Here is a 14,942-nt window from a genome sequence, read left to right on the forward strand (position 1 = left end):
GAGAATTATGTCATTAAGGTAGTTTCAGTAATAAACCTTTTGGAGAAAAAAAATGAATTTCCTTATGTAATGTGTGCCGTTATTTCTATATTGTTTTCAGGCTTTATTTGCTATTTGAAGAATGAAAATATAAAAACCAAACTACACAGTACAATCGTCTTGACTATGACAGTGAAAGTATATCAGTGTATGTGACTCACATTTCATTAAAATGCATATAAATATGTTCTAGGATATATATGTATATAATCTCCATAAATGAAAACCCTACTGAAATCATGTCTTAAAATGAAGATGCTGAGTAATTTTTCATGACCACAATGCTCTAAGAGCATATATTTTATTATTTGGAATTGCAACAAATCCACAAAGTGAACAGATTCTAATCTATTATCCATTTTGCCAGTGTACTGTAGCAATGATTCATATATTACTTTAATGTCAAATTCTCGATTAAAGTAGGATACATAATTCAATATTCCATTGCGACTTCCTTGGAGGAAAAGTTGGATAAAAGCCAATGATTCTTAAATTTCTTTAAGCCGTTTTGAAAAGTTAATCTGTTCTTCCGTTAAGAAGTCCTGAAATAGTGTGAGGAATGGCTATTGTAGCACACCAACCAATTCCTTAACAGTGATTAAAGAGGGAAACTGTGTCATTTTGCCCAAGTGCTAATTTTCCACCTCAAAGGCACAGCTCAAAAGGTAATGTCTAACCTGGTAAGATCTGTAGATGAATTAAAAAAAATTTTTTTCTAACAGGGTTAACTTGGAAGTTTTTGGTTTTGAAACTTTTTACTATTGTGTTCCTAAGCTTTTAAAAATATTTCAAAAACAAATGCTATCAGAGAGTGAGCACGCGTAATAAAGTGTTCTGCATCGCCTGTAGGCTTTTAAGGAAGACGTTGCAAATAGTCAACTTTCCAGTCCTGGAGTTAAGAGAAGGGAGGAGGCTCCAGAATTTATCTCCTTGCTCTGATTAAGTGACGCTGAAAATAACACTGATAAGGTCTCTGCACGAGCGGCGACGATTAGTTCAAATAGAGGCGGCTGGAGGAAGAAGATGCAACACGGTGTCTTAGGCAGAACCCGAATCTTTACGTACGTGTGTGCACGTTTGCGGAGGAAGGAATTTTTTTCCTTTGCATTTTATTTTTTTAAGGAGATGCCTCTACGGGTAGTGTCTATGAACTTGCAAGACCTCTCGAAGTTTGGAGCAAACCAGGTTCCCTTTGAACCGTCTCAACCCCGCACGCTCCTCCGTGTGTTACCTTTTCTTTTTTTCACCCACGCGAAAAGAAAGGTGCGGGGTCGGGATGCTGCCCGGTGAACCCAAGGACCCAACGGCTGGGGTAGGGGGAGACGGCGCAAGCCCTACACGAGCCCGGGGGCATGTCTAAGCGCCATCCCGAGGCGCGCCCGCGTTCAGCCTCCGGGCGCTGCAGCGGGGCTCCCCGGGGGCGCGGGCGGGACCCGGGCACGGAGGCAGCTGGGGCGCTGCCGCCGGCCGGCGAGTCCGGTGCACGGCGGAGCGCGGACGCGGCGAGCGGGCGGCCCGGGACCCGCGCGGGCCGGGAGCGCTCGCCCTCGCCCTCGCCCCCGCGCGGCGGCCCGGCTCCCGGGCTCCCGAGGGGCGCCGGCCGACGAGCGCCCGCGTCCGCCCGCAGCAGCGCCCGCCCGCAGCCCACCGGCCCCGCGCCCGGGCGGCAGCTGGGACGGCCGCAGTCGCCGCCCCGCGCCGGGCCGCCCCCGCCTCCCCCGCCGCCCCTCCCCCGCCGCGATACGTCATGGAAACACGGACGTCAGAGCCCCTCGGCCAATCGCGGGCCACGGCAGGAGGAAAGGAGCGCGCGGGAGGGGGCGGGGGCAGCGGCGCGGCGCGGCTCCCGGGAAGGAAGGGAGGGAGGGAGGGAGGGAGGGGCGCGTGGAGGCGCGAGGCCCCCGCCCCTCACTCCGGACACCCTTTCCCGACCGCGCGGCAAGTTCTCCTCGCCGGGCGCGCGCTCGCCAGCCGGGGCCGCGCTCGCCGGATCCTCCCCTTAAACGCCCTCTCCGCGGCGCTCGGCTCCCAGCGCCCGGCCGAGCCGCGCTTCCTCGGCGCGCGCGCGCTTGCCCGCCCCCAGGCTCCCCGCGGGCTGCGTCACGTGACCGCGCCCAGCCAAGGCGGCAGCGGCGGCGGCGCGAGCTTCGGCGGCGGCGGCGGCGGCAGTGGCAGCGGGAGCAGCTGCGCCGCCAGCGTGGAGCGGGAGGCGTGTGGGTGTGGAAGGAAGGGAGCGCCAGACCGGAACGGGTGAGCGTTCACCTCCCCCTGCCTGCCCCGGCCTCCCTGCGGGCCGCCCGGTGCACACGGGGGCCCCTGCCCCGGGGCTCTGCGCATCCCCCCTCGTGCTCGGCCGTGCGCTCGCGGGTGGCCGCGGGCCTCTCGGAGGGCGCCGCACCCGCCCGCCGCCGCCGCCGCTGCTGCCGCTGCCGCTGCGGACGGCGGCGTGAGGCTGGCGGAGCTGCCCGTGCTGAGCGCGGCGCGCCCTGTGTGCGGCTCTGCGGAGCCGAGGAGGCGGGTCCTGCGGGGACGCGGGCGGCCACTCGGCGGCTGCCGGGCTCTGGGCGGGGGCCGGGCTGGGCGCCGCCTCCTCCGCCGCCGCCGCCGCCTCCTCGCGGTGCAGCGTGAGTAGGGAGCCCCGGCTGGTGGACGCCGAGCCTCTGGGCTCCGCGGCCGCCCCGTCCCCGAGGTGCAGCCGCACCTCCGCGTGGCGCCCCGAGCCCCGCGAGGCGGCTGCGGGCGGGCGGACGACCGAGCCCCGGTTCTCCGAGCTCCCCGCTGCCCCTCGGCGCTCCCGCCCGGCCCCCCGACCCCCTGCAGCCTCCCCTGCCTCCCCCCCTCGGAAAATGGTTCCTGCTGCCGGGCGAGGTGAGTGGCGGCTGCCGGCCGCCCGCGGCGGCGGCGGCGGCGGCGGCGGCGGCGGGTCGGGTCACCTGCGGGGGAGGCCGGGGCGGCGGCCGGGGTCCTGACCGCCGGGTGCCCCGCGGACTGCGGCGCGGTCGGGAGAAGTTGGCGGGGGCGTTCGGGGCGCCTCCCGCAGGTTGGCTCCCGCCGCGCCCGCCCCGGGAGCTCGGAAAGGTGAGCGGCTTCCTCGGCGCCGGGTCCGGCCGCGGGGCTCCGTGTCTACACCCGCCGCTGCTCCGCGTGCCCCGGCCGCCTCGGCCGCGCCGGAGCCCATCGTGCCGCCGGCCGCCCCCGCCCCGGCGCGTGGTGACCTTGAGGGCAGCGGTGCCCGGCGCTGTGTCCCCGCGCCCCGGGAGGGTCACCCTCTAATCCCCAGCTCCGGCCCCGCGGGCGCCCGGCGGGCTGCGGGCGGGGGCCCCGGGCGGCCCCTGGCCGCGGCTGCTGGATGGATGCGTTGTCACCCCGGACGGTGCTTCCGCGGGAGTTAGGGAGCCGCCTGCCCCCCCCGCCCCCGGCGTCTCCTGCCTGGCCCCCCAGGATGTGCACGGTTGCTTCCGATTCGGATTTCTGGACTTAGTTTAAAAGGAAAAACAACCCCGGCCGCCACAGAACGCCGTGCGTCCTCCGCCCGCCCGCGCGGGGGTCGAGCGCGGAGCCGCAGTCCGGCTGCGGGGGCGGGGGGCGCGCTCCGTCGGTGCGGTCCTGCGGGCGGCCCTGGCGGCCGAGCTGGTGAGCGACCCTGCCTCCGCCGCGGCCGCCGGGCCGGGCCGGGCTCCGTGCGCGTTTCATTCACCAGTTTCTGCGGGACTCGGGCGCTGGGGTGCTCGCGTCCCGGCGGGGCGGCGGGCGGCGGGCGGCGGGGCCGGGCGGCGCGGGGGGCAGGGCGCGGGGGGCAGGGCGCGGGGGGCAGGGCGCGGGGGCGGGCGGGGGGCTCTGAGTCTGGGAGCGCTGGACCCGACCCCACACGCCTGGGCTCCGAGCGCAGCGAGCAATCAGCCCTGGCTGTTCTGCATGCTACTTTTCTGGGTTTATTAATAATCTAATGGCTCCTGTCGGTATCGATTGCTGTTCACGATGAATTAGTTATACGGATGTTATTTTTTCTTCTTCTTTTTTTTTTTTTTCATACGTGTGTAGGTATATGCATGTGTCCGGATTGTCTGTCTTTCAACATGGAAGCCTTTGTTGTGTTTTAACCTCCCCCACCTGAGGACAGCCTTATTTTAAAATAAAGCTCTTGCTCAGCGTGGGTGTATTTTGTAATAAGAAGTACTTTTAAGGATCTGCTTTGTAAGAGGCTGTCCTCGAGCAGAGGGTGTGTAACCCTTTGGAAGGTGGCCCACGTGAGTCAGGAGAGGGCCTTCACCGCCTGCCCTGCTGAGCCTGCCTTCCCCAGGCGCTCCCTGTCCTTGTGTGTGGCAGAGGCGGATTGGGGGAATTAGAGGGATTGGAGGAGAATCTGCTTTTTGTACTTGGGCGTTTCATTTGGGTACTCCCCCTCCCTTTTTATCTTTTTCATCCCGGTGAGTTCAAATTTGAAGTAGATTAAGAAACGTTTTTCTTACAAGGAGTCTTAAAAATAATAATAATAAAAACCTAGTGTGTGAAATGGGCTTATTTAGCCATGATTTCAGGGGGACGTTTTAGTTTCTACCTTGCGTCGGATGAGACAGTTAAATTGCTGTAATTAAGGGTGGATCTCTGTCCTGATTTTGGTTTGGGTGTAACTGCAAAGATCTTTGAAAAGTAACTGTTATTTCCTACCATATAGTCTGCAAAAGTGAGTCACAATCGGGTGAGTTGAGGACAGAGCGCCACCTTTAATTTAAAAAATTTCGTGATTTTTTTTTTTTATTAAAATGTAAAAATTCAGTGTACGCCTTCCTGATTTTCATGACAGCGGCTATCGTTATGACATCCCCATTTGGACGTTTAAAGTGAAATGGTTTTTTTCTGTATTAATGGGGGAATTCCTCCAATTATATGGGAAATCTTGCTTTTTTTGATTGAAGCTTGAGATTTAATGTAGGATTTTGAGAGGAGGTGAGAAACTAGTTTTGATTTGTGCTTATGATAATAGGAGTAATAGTCTGGACCTACTTAGGAAGAGAAATAAGGAAATAGCTGCATTATAAATAGATATTTAGATCCAGCTATTGCCACTAAATCAAGGTACCTACCAGCATGATAGTGGTTTTACCCTTTGTTTGTTTTTATCTTATGTGCTATTAACAGATTGTACAGGAAGCCTGCAAAAAATCTGTGAAATTATTAACCTTGAGTAAGGTTAAATAGTAGGGTTTCTTTTCTTCCCCCCCCCCCCCCAATCTTCCAACAGCTTGTCTTTTATGGTTTTACTGCGAGTTTTACAATTACTTGTTTTTAAATGACACAAATGAGGACTTCCAGCAGGAGTACTTCTATTCGAACTTAGTAAAGACCACGTTGGGAGAAGTGGTTTCTATATATGGCTCCTCTCAAATGCATCTCATACAAAAATAAATGGGGTTTTTAATGCTTAGAAGATAAATGCTGTAGTGACAGCTGAATTGGTGAGATTTCCTTCCTTGCCCACTTGCTCACTCCTGTCCCTCTCTCTTCCAAACCAAAAATTCAAGGTACACTCTCTCTTTAGGCACAGGATACTGTTTGATAATTGTGACTGTGGATGTAACATGAAGAAACAAAGATTTAGCTCTCAAGGAGTGAATGAATGAATGAATGAATGATGTGTCCAAGTTACTAAATAGTTTACCGATCACAAGGTATTATTGCCCTTTTATATGCATTTACGTTTTAATTGAACACTTGCAATTTCTTCATATATAAAATTTCTTCGGATGTAAAGCATAAGCTATTAAGCTGTAGGTGCTTTATTAAATTAAAATTGAATAAAATATTTACTTGAGATGAAGAGTAGCTTAGGCTTTTTTTAGTCTGTAATATGGCACCATGTTAGGACATTATTTGAGCAATTAGGGTGATGTATGCAGAGTAATTATACATTGTTATGCATCATTTGATAGAATCTTTGATTTGGGGGTTAAATTTACTGAATGTCTTTTCTGAAAGACATCCGTTGTGAATGAAACATTCTCTTTCCATGTGCACTGAGTTGTATAGGTCAACAGGTTTTAAGAGGAAAGGCCAATTACAACTATCAGTCTTTTATGTACAACCAAAGAAGTATTTACCTTTTTTTTTTTTTTTTTGCATCTACATGCAGTTGAAATTGGTTGTTTTCACTTTTTAATTCTTGAATTTTGTAATGAATGAGCAAAACAATAAAGAAGTAAAGATCATGAAGCAGAAAGTTAATTAAATTTTTGTACCTTAGTTAAGACCTTACTTGTCCAGTTGGAGGGGAATATTATTTTCTAGTAGGTGTCCTAATATATAAAAGGGTACTTGTGAGTAGCTTATTTTGGAATGTATAGAATCTGTGGTAATGCTGAAGGCAGATGATTCAGTAGTTACAGGAAAACTTTTTTAAAGATGAAAAGACTTTTAAAAGATTTATTTTTTAGCTTTTACAAATGTTTTACATAAATGCATTGTTTTGTTAAAAGACTATTATGGCAATTGTCAAATATGAGAAAGAATACTTCTTGACTAGTTTTGACAATTATCAATTGGTGGCCCATCTGATTTCATTTCTATCTTTATGCATGAGATCTGTTAGAAATGGGGACATTTCACAGGTAACCAAAGTGAAATTCATGTGTATTTTATTTGTAATTTTACAAGAATACACAACAATGTCCAATATCTAATGGAACCTGAAAGGTAATTTTTATGTTTTTCATTGTTTCTGTAATAGTCTGTTTTCCAGTAGGCTCCTGAAGATACGTGTCTCTCAACTTTTGCTCTCTTAGTAATAATACTTTTGGTTTATAAAGTGCTGTACAATACTTCAGAATATGTCACCTACTACCTCATTTGAGTCTCACAATAAATAGTCCTGCCTTCCCCCACTCATCCCAGATAGGTAAAATGATTTGTTTAGGCCCTAAGGTCACAGAGCTAGCAGCTGGATTAGCCAGAACTGGACTCTAGGTGGCTTCTTGTTTTTGCTCCATTGCTCTTTCCATTATACATGTTTTTATGTACGTCTGTGAAAGTTATGTAAGTTTATGAAAAATCAGTTTCTGACCAAAGTAAATTTAATACTGGACTATAAACAGATTTATTTGGGTTTAGCTTTGTAAATATAATCTATTGCTCATATTTGGCATAATGTAAACAATTCATACCCTGATTTACTTATTAAGAGCCGAGTAAAATGAATTTGAACATATTTGAAGTACTGTATTTTTTTTTTTTTTAATATTGTAGGTTGGATTGTTTTTAAGTAAGGAATTTTGTTTTCAAAGACCTGTTGGTCTTTGAAATGGTTGGGGGTGTCTTGAATCTTGTGTCAAAAATAAGATGGCCTATACTAAAGGTTTCTTCTTGTAATTCCTGCTATAATTTTTTTTAATGCACTTGTTTTTCTGCCAAACATATGTATTACATAAATATTTTTGAAATGTTAATTTGTAATGACATTTAATTTACAAAGGTCCCAAAGGAGGAGATTTTAGTTCTTGAAATTCAAAAGCCTTTTATAAATCTCACTTCACCATTAGTGTGCCTGAGGATCACCTGGGGGAGTTACTGAAAGTGTAGATTCCCTGGCATTGCCCCTGCAGTTCTGATTCAGCAGATTTGGGGCGGGGCCCAGCAGTCTGCATTTTGAGAAACATGTTAAATTTATAACTAGATTCAAGTTATATAGTAGAGATGCCTTAATAACATTGTTGATTTATTTGACTTTGAATATTGCAGAGTTAGTGCTTTCATGTAGTTTTTACTCTTGTAGCCAAGTTTGACTTGTGGACCTGGTGGTTTTTGTGACAGTTGTAAACCTGATAAATTGAAAATATTTTTGTTATCTGTGTTCACTGTTTTCTCTCAGAAGATCCATCTGTGGTTATTTATTAAGTTACTTATTAGGCATTGTAAACTCCTAGACAAAGAATGTTCTCTTTTTGTTTTCATGCCCTCCTGTCTGCCATTTCCAAGTGATTTGAACATGTTGACTTATTTTGGTAAAAATAATGCATATTATGTTAGTACAGCACTGAATATCTGTGCTTTAGTCTAGCTCTTATTTTTTGTTAGGAGGAAAAGCTTTGGATGTTTCTTCAAACTAAAAGGACATACATTTGTGGATAAGTAGTAGTCCTTACCAATTTCAGTTAACAAGCAGCTAGCTGTTCCTTCAGAAGCAGCAGATTAGTGCCTAATGATTTTTCAATAATAATAATGATGTAAGGCTAATTGATACTTTACTATTCTATGCATTAAAACAGAAGTTACTACTTTACTAACAAGCTAAATAACAGTTTGTATGACAATTAACTATAAGGTCCAGTGGACGTAAACTGGTTTGACTTTTTAAACTTTTTATCTAATACTATATACCACATATGAATTATTTTCTATTTAAGACCAGTCTTAAAATAGGAGTTTTTGCTTCATTATAACAGTAAGTAGCCTGTTTCTGCATTTAAAATGCATTTTAATAATGAAATTAATTTCAAAGTAAATCCATTTCAAGATTGTGTTGAACATTTTTTTTTGTTTGTTCCAAAAGCTTTGGCTTGTTGGCTGTGCTTTAGGATATATTTAGGAATCATGGGTTATAATTTACAAATGACTATGGAAATCGAAACTAATGAAGATTTTTGGCAGAGAGAGATCCAGACAAACTATGGGTAAACTATTCACCATATTCTTTCGGAACATTTTTTATCAATTTTTTCCTGGGATACTGTTAACTATTTTAAACAATATGCAGTGTTTTTAGCTAATTCTTTGGAAAAAATATTATTTGGTATTTCTAAGCGCAATAACTTACAACAATATGGGATCTCAACTTCTAGGATAGCTGCTTTGTAATAATACTGTCACCTGGGCCCCTGGGGGAAAGAATAAAGATAGTTTTGAATGGACCAGTGCTTGCTTACATTGTGAAATCTGAGATTATACTGCCTAACTGTAAACTGGTATGACTACTGTAAAGACCTGGTAACTTTAGAAGGAATAGTTATATTTTCTGCAAAATAGATCTTCAAAAGGATTTTATTATTTAGAAGATGCTTTTTAAATAACTTGGTTATTATTAACAGGGTGGATTTATTGTTCATTGTACTAACTCTGTGAATTTGTCCCAGGAGGGTATTAAACAATCTTTTACTCTGAAAATCCTCAGATCTGCTGCTTTAATCTGTCTTTCATATTTGTGCCAGAACTTTTTTTTTGTTTTTAAATAGCTTTCCTGCTGTCATTTCTTCAGTAAAACTTTGAATGGTTCCTCATTTTTCTCTTTTTCAACATGCAACTTGACTCTGAAGGCCGTTTATAAAGTAGTTCTTATTTTCCGAAGTGCTTAGAACACTGACTTTTAAGAAATATTAATAAGGGGTCTTTTAGGGGAAGAGGGACAAACCAAAATCCCAAGATTGCTGGTTTATGCAGTTTTCCTGGTCGGTTCTTCTCCCATCCGTTAATATGCTAATATGGACAGAATCTATGTAAATGTGTTTAATGCTTTGCTCCCTTCACACAATCCGTTTTACTGGATCATCCCACTTGTTACTTTTCTATATTACTTAATGGTTTCACCACACCCTGGAGGGGGTGCTGTTCACATAGGTCAAACTCTGAATCCTGTTTCCTGGAGGTGAGTGCAGTGCTGCAGTAACTTAGTGCTGGCGACTGCCCACTGCGTGACAATCATAAAGTCTTATATATAGTCTTCTGTATACGCTCTTCTCATTCACTTTGCTGTGACTTCATTATGGTTTTCCTCTCACCTGATAAGACCCTTGCTCTTGTCTAAGTGTTTCCATCCTTCAAAACTCAGCAGTAGTCTACCTTCCTCAGTCATCACTCATTAACTTCCCGTCTGAATTTTTCTGTATTTGTAGTCTGGGTCATACACTTCCATTATTTATGAATTGCTTTTTGTCATTAATTTCATTGGGAGATAATATAGAGGAGTTGAGATAAGACCGTGGGTTCCTGAGGATATATAGGACTTTTTCTAGCAAATGTCCAGATGTAGTTTGTAAGCTGTTATATTAACACTTGAGAAAAGTTGCTCTCCAGAGCTCATTCATTTTCCAATGATTGTTCTTCTAGCCCTTCTAAACCATATAGACTTAATTTTTGGTAAAGTTACTATTTTAGGAGGAATTATAAGACTTGCTTCTACTTTAACATGGCGATAGTAATACTAAAATTGCTGATCAAAAGAGGAGCGTGGAATGGTTTTGACAGTGAAAAAAAATCTGTGAAGGCAGAAATCAATGAAACTAGTAAATGTTGAGGGACATCTGAATGGCTGAGTGGTTGAGCATCCGCCTTCAGCTCAGGGCGTGATCCCGGGATCTGGGATCGAGTCCTGCATGGGGCTCCCTGTGAGGGGCCTGCTTCTCCCTCTGGCTATGTCTCTGCCTCTTTCTGTGTCTGTCTCTCATGAAAAAAAAAAAAAATCTTAAAAAAAAATGGTAAATGTTGAAATGGGTAAGGGCATCATTTTTTTCTCCTGGGACACGTGGATGACATTGGCACATACTCCGTGCTGCCCTGCTACTACCTAGAGTTATGCGTAATTTTCAGTTTCTTTGCCATAATTCTTTCTTCCTCACTTACACCTAAAATCAAGTGAGTGATGTTTGAAGTACTCTTTGTTTAAAAAGTGAATCACAAACCAGGGTCTTTTGACAGTCCTGACAACTAACACCATAGTGGAGAACTATAGAGTGAAAGGGCGACGGTGCAAGTAAAGTACAAAAAACAGGGAAGGTCAGACAGTGACATGGGAAAGAGGAGAGGATGGCACGGTCTAGGAAAAGGAGATCCCTAGCATCAACCTCTCTGAATGTCTGGTATCAAAAACAAACATGAATCAGGCAACCCTTCTCTGGGTGCGGAGTGGATTTAGGGTAAAGTTTCAATACACCTGCCTTTGGCTTAAACTCCACTATATGTAATTGAATGCTGGAACTTACTTGATCTGCTTTTGCCTCTGGACCTCTTGCTTCGTCACTCCTTTTGCTTGGGTTACCCGTCTTTCTCGGAGCCTGTGTGTCTTTATGTTATGATACTCCTATGTCGTTGTGGTACGTGTGATTGAACGTGAAAGTTTCTGATTTGGGTTTTTGCTTTGTGATGTTAAGATTTCTCCAGATTTAAATTTGAGTTTTATCTTCACCAGTAAAAAGCCAAGTGACCTTGGATATATCACTGGATGTTCTTATTACCTCCCCCAAAAGTACAAAATATAAGATCAAGGAGTTTTATTAACTGTTTTTCTTGGAAGTTTTGACTTAAAAATTTTTTTTAAAGATTTTATTTATTTATTCATGGGAGACACAGAGAGAGAGAGAGAGAGAGAGAGGCAGAGACACAGGCAGACTCTTCCTGTGGGGAGCCTGTTGTGGGACTTGATCTCAGGACCCTGGGATCATGCTGTGAGCTGAAGGCAGACAGACACTCAACCACTGGGCCACGGAGATGACCCAACTTAAAACATTTTTTTCGACAGTTGTAGGTGTTTCCCCACTCTGCCCTGAATTTTCAACCATTTAATTCTTTATTCTTTAAGCTTTACCTTCTAATGATTTTTTAACTAGCTTATCATCATTTGATGTTTCATCTGTGTATACTGTGTTTCATTCATGAAAATAGTTTAGCTTTTCAATATATATATACTTCTAAGATTTCTACTTAAAGAAGTGTAATATAACTGCATGTAATATAACTGCATTTAATTCTGCTCCCTACCAAAAATATACTAAAATGTGAGAATGTGTGAGTTTACATATTAATGTTAAGATTCTCAGCCTTCTTCCCTCTCTTAGCTTTCAAGCTGTTGGCCAGAGTTGAAGTCTCTTCTCTGAGGACTCTGACCAACTCAGGGGAAAGGACCTGAAGATTCTGGAATTGGCTCTCTGTGTGTGTGAGTGGTTTGTCCAAAAAAAAGTCCGGGCGGCCCAGGTCGCTCAGCGGTTTAGCGCCGCCTTCGGCCCAGGGCCTGATCCTGGAGTCCTGGGATCGAGGTCCGCGTTGGGCTCCCTGTGTGGAGCTTGCTTCTCCCTCTGCCTGTGTCTCTGCCTCTCTGTGTGTGTGTGTGTCTCTCATTAACAAATAAATAAAAATCTTAAGTTCCAGTCTGATCACCCTATAGTGAACTCCATAGTCAGAAAGTTCCACATGTAAGTTCAGAACTCCTATTTAGTTTATTTAAAGTCCTATTTGTTTCTTTCATAGTTAAAAAAAAATTACAGCTGTATTTAGTGATAGACATATGGTAAAATATTCATATTTAAAGTTAAAAATTGATATATGTATTTTGCAGTGAAAAATAATCACTGTGGTTAGGTTAATGAGCACACCTATTCCCCTAAAATATTTCTTGTGCCCTTTTGTAATCTTCCCTCCCTTTCCATTTTCTATGTCCTTCCTTGTTTCACCAGGCAACCACTCATCTGCCTTCTGTCATTATAGATTAATTTGAATTTTCTAGAATTTTCTTGTACACGGAAATCATGCAGTATGTGCTATTTTGGGGTGTTTTAATTTGGCATAGTTTAATTTGAAATTCACCGATGCTGCATATATTAAGAGTTCAATTTTTGTTATTGGTGATAAGGATTTGCTTGTATGGATATACCACAATATATTTACCCATTTACCTGTTGATGGACATTTTGGGTTCCAGTCACATATAGTGTCCATTCAGATCTTTTGTTCACTTTTTGTGAGTAGGTTGTTTGCCTTTCTTGAGTTGTAGATTCTTTGTTCTAGAAACTACTGTTTCTTTATGTTCTAGATAAAGTTCTTTAGGAAACACTTTTGTTTGTATTGGGAGTGGGAGGAAGAATGGTGTAGATAGCCACTGATACCACCTGAAAGTGAGCTGGAGCACTGGCAGGATTATTCGTGGAGATGGATTTAGGGACTAAAATAAACAACACCTACCTATTCCCCATTCCCTCTTGAGTGGTGAATGGAGTAGGGGAACTAAAAGAGATGCTAATATTAAAAAAAAAAAAAAGCCTTATAGAACTGTTTTTCTAAATGAATGTTATCCACATAGTCATTTGTTAAGACTGAAAGTGAATACATTTATGGACTAAGTTTGTATGTGTGGATAGCCCAGGTATGCCACCTGTAATTCAGTTCTTGTGTCTGTTTATGGTCTTGTGCAACTTAGTTGCAGAATTCAATATTACTTTGGGTAAAAGAATCAATTTTCACAAAAAACGTAAGTGAACATTGTGGACTTGACTGAAAATAAAACAGTCCACAACGACACAAGGGCCTTTATTTCTTCTGCAAGTCTTCCTCTGCAAGTTCAAATTCCTCATTCCTTTATTATGTAGAACAGGTGGTTGCCATCTTTGGTTTCTTGAGTTTTCCTTAGATCCTCCACACCACCACCACCACCACCACCACCACCGCACCTCCACTCTTCTACACACACCCCAAGCAACTCCTAAAAACCTATAAAGACATTTTTTCCCCAAATAATTTTAGTTAGTGCTCTTCCTGATAAGAGTCTGGTATGTGATTTCTCCATTTCTTCATCTGGATAAATATATGTTCTGCTTGGTGTTGAGAGTACAATCCCCTGAAATGTTGACTTGTGAGAGACACTTTAATAAGTCTGTTAAGGAGTACACTCTTGTAGGTGTGTCTTAAGAATGAACCATATTTCAGAATTTACTCCCTTAATTAATTTCCTGTCTTCCCATTGAGGAACTTGATATTTGAATTTCTTCCTTGATATTTGACTGTATTTTTCCCTTTTGCTCTTTCTGTGAAGGAAGTAGAATCTGGGGGAGAGATAGGAATCATTTAAGAGATATTAGAATTCAGAGGAAAAACTAACATTCTTTTGCCAAGGTCCCAAGGACCAGCTCCAAAACACAGTAGTGACTTTGACTTAGATAAAGGGAATTTACAATTATTGAATAAAGTGAATACCTGTGTAATTAATTGCTTTCTACCCACCAAGTATTCTACCCAATTTATAAGCATTAATCTGTTTAAATGCATGGGTTCTGTGGAATTTTGGGATGAGATAATTCACTCCTGAAAATGAAAAGGGTTATTAATGGTTTTAAAGGGAAATCATAAAATACAGTGACTTACATAACTTTAACCAACTTAAGATATAATAATAACAGGGGATCCCTGGGTGGCTCAGCAGTTTAGTGCCTGCCTTTGGCCCAGGGCGCGATCCTGGAGTCCCGGGATCGAGTCCCACGTCAGGCTCCCGGCATGGAGCCTGCTTCTCCCTCCATCTGTGTCTCTGCCTCTCTCTCTCTCTCTCTCTCTCTCTCATAAATAAATAAATAAATCTTTAAGGAAAAAATGATGTAATAACACTGAGGTATAAAGTCTGGGGAATATAGACCAATGTAAAAATGAAACCAAATCACTCATGATCCTACCTCTGTTTATTTTTGATCCTTTAAAAAATTTGTACACCTATTAACATGCTTGAGATAATGTAGGTATAGTTAGTTGTATGCTTTTAAAAAACTATCATTTTCTCAGGTCATTTTTTCCATTCATATCATTTTAATGACTGTGATACTCCATTGTATGGCTAATTTCCTTGTTATTAGATATCTGGGTTTTAAATTTTTCTCTTATGTTAAATAATTCTCCAGTAAACATCTTTATCTTCATCCATGATTATATCCTTTGTAATTACTGGGTTTAAAGGAGTTTGGTAGTTTGTTATCTCTTCATTAAAATTTTTCTTCCAGCCTTCTTTCTGTGAGGCTGGTTGTTAGGTATTTGGGATTCTCTGTCTTTTCTTGCTACGCATACAGTCTATGCCATTCACTCCCAGGTTTTTGCTTTACGTTTTGAAATTCTCATAGTGCTTTTAAAAATTCACATTTTGTTGTTTACTTGTTTAACACCTCTGTGTG

General features: G+C 44.0%; 1 protein-coding gene across 6 annotated transcripts in view; it reads left to right on the forward strand.

Annotated features, from left to right (window-relative positions):
* The first annotated feature begins 1,884 nt into the window (after positions 1–1,884).
* ATP2B1 (ATPase plasma membrane Ca2+ transporting 1) overlaps positions 1,885–14,942 on the forward strand; it is a 128,493-nt gene continuing 115,435 nt past the window's right edge. For 5 of the 6 annotated variants that reach the window (XR_005985183.1, XR_005985184.1, XM_041738068.1 and 2 more), the window contains exon 1: positions 2,776–2,907. The gene's annotated coding sequence lies outside the window, so the exon portion shown is untranslated. Of the gene's footprint in view, positions 2,290–2,775; positions 2,908–14,942 lie in introns of those variants that run through there. The other variant, XM_041738069.1, reaches the window with a different exon arrangement.

The sequence above is a fragment of the Vulpes lagopus genome, chromosome 23 (genome assembly GCF_018345385.1).
Source record: "Vulpes lagopus strain Blue_001 chromosome 23, ASM1834538v1, whole genome shotgun sequence".
Taxonomy (NCBI): Eukaryota; Metazoa; Chordata; class Mammalia; order Carnivora; family Canidae; genus Vulpes; species Vulpes lagopus.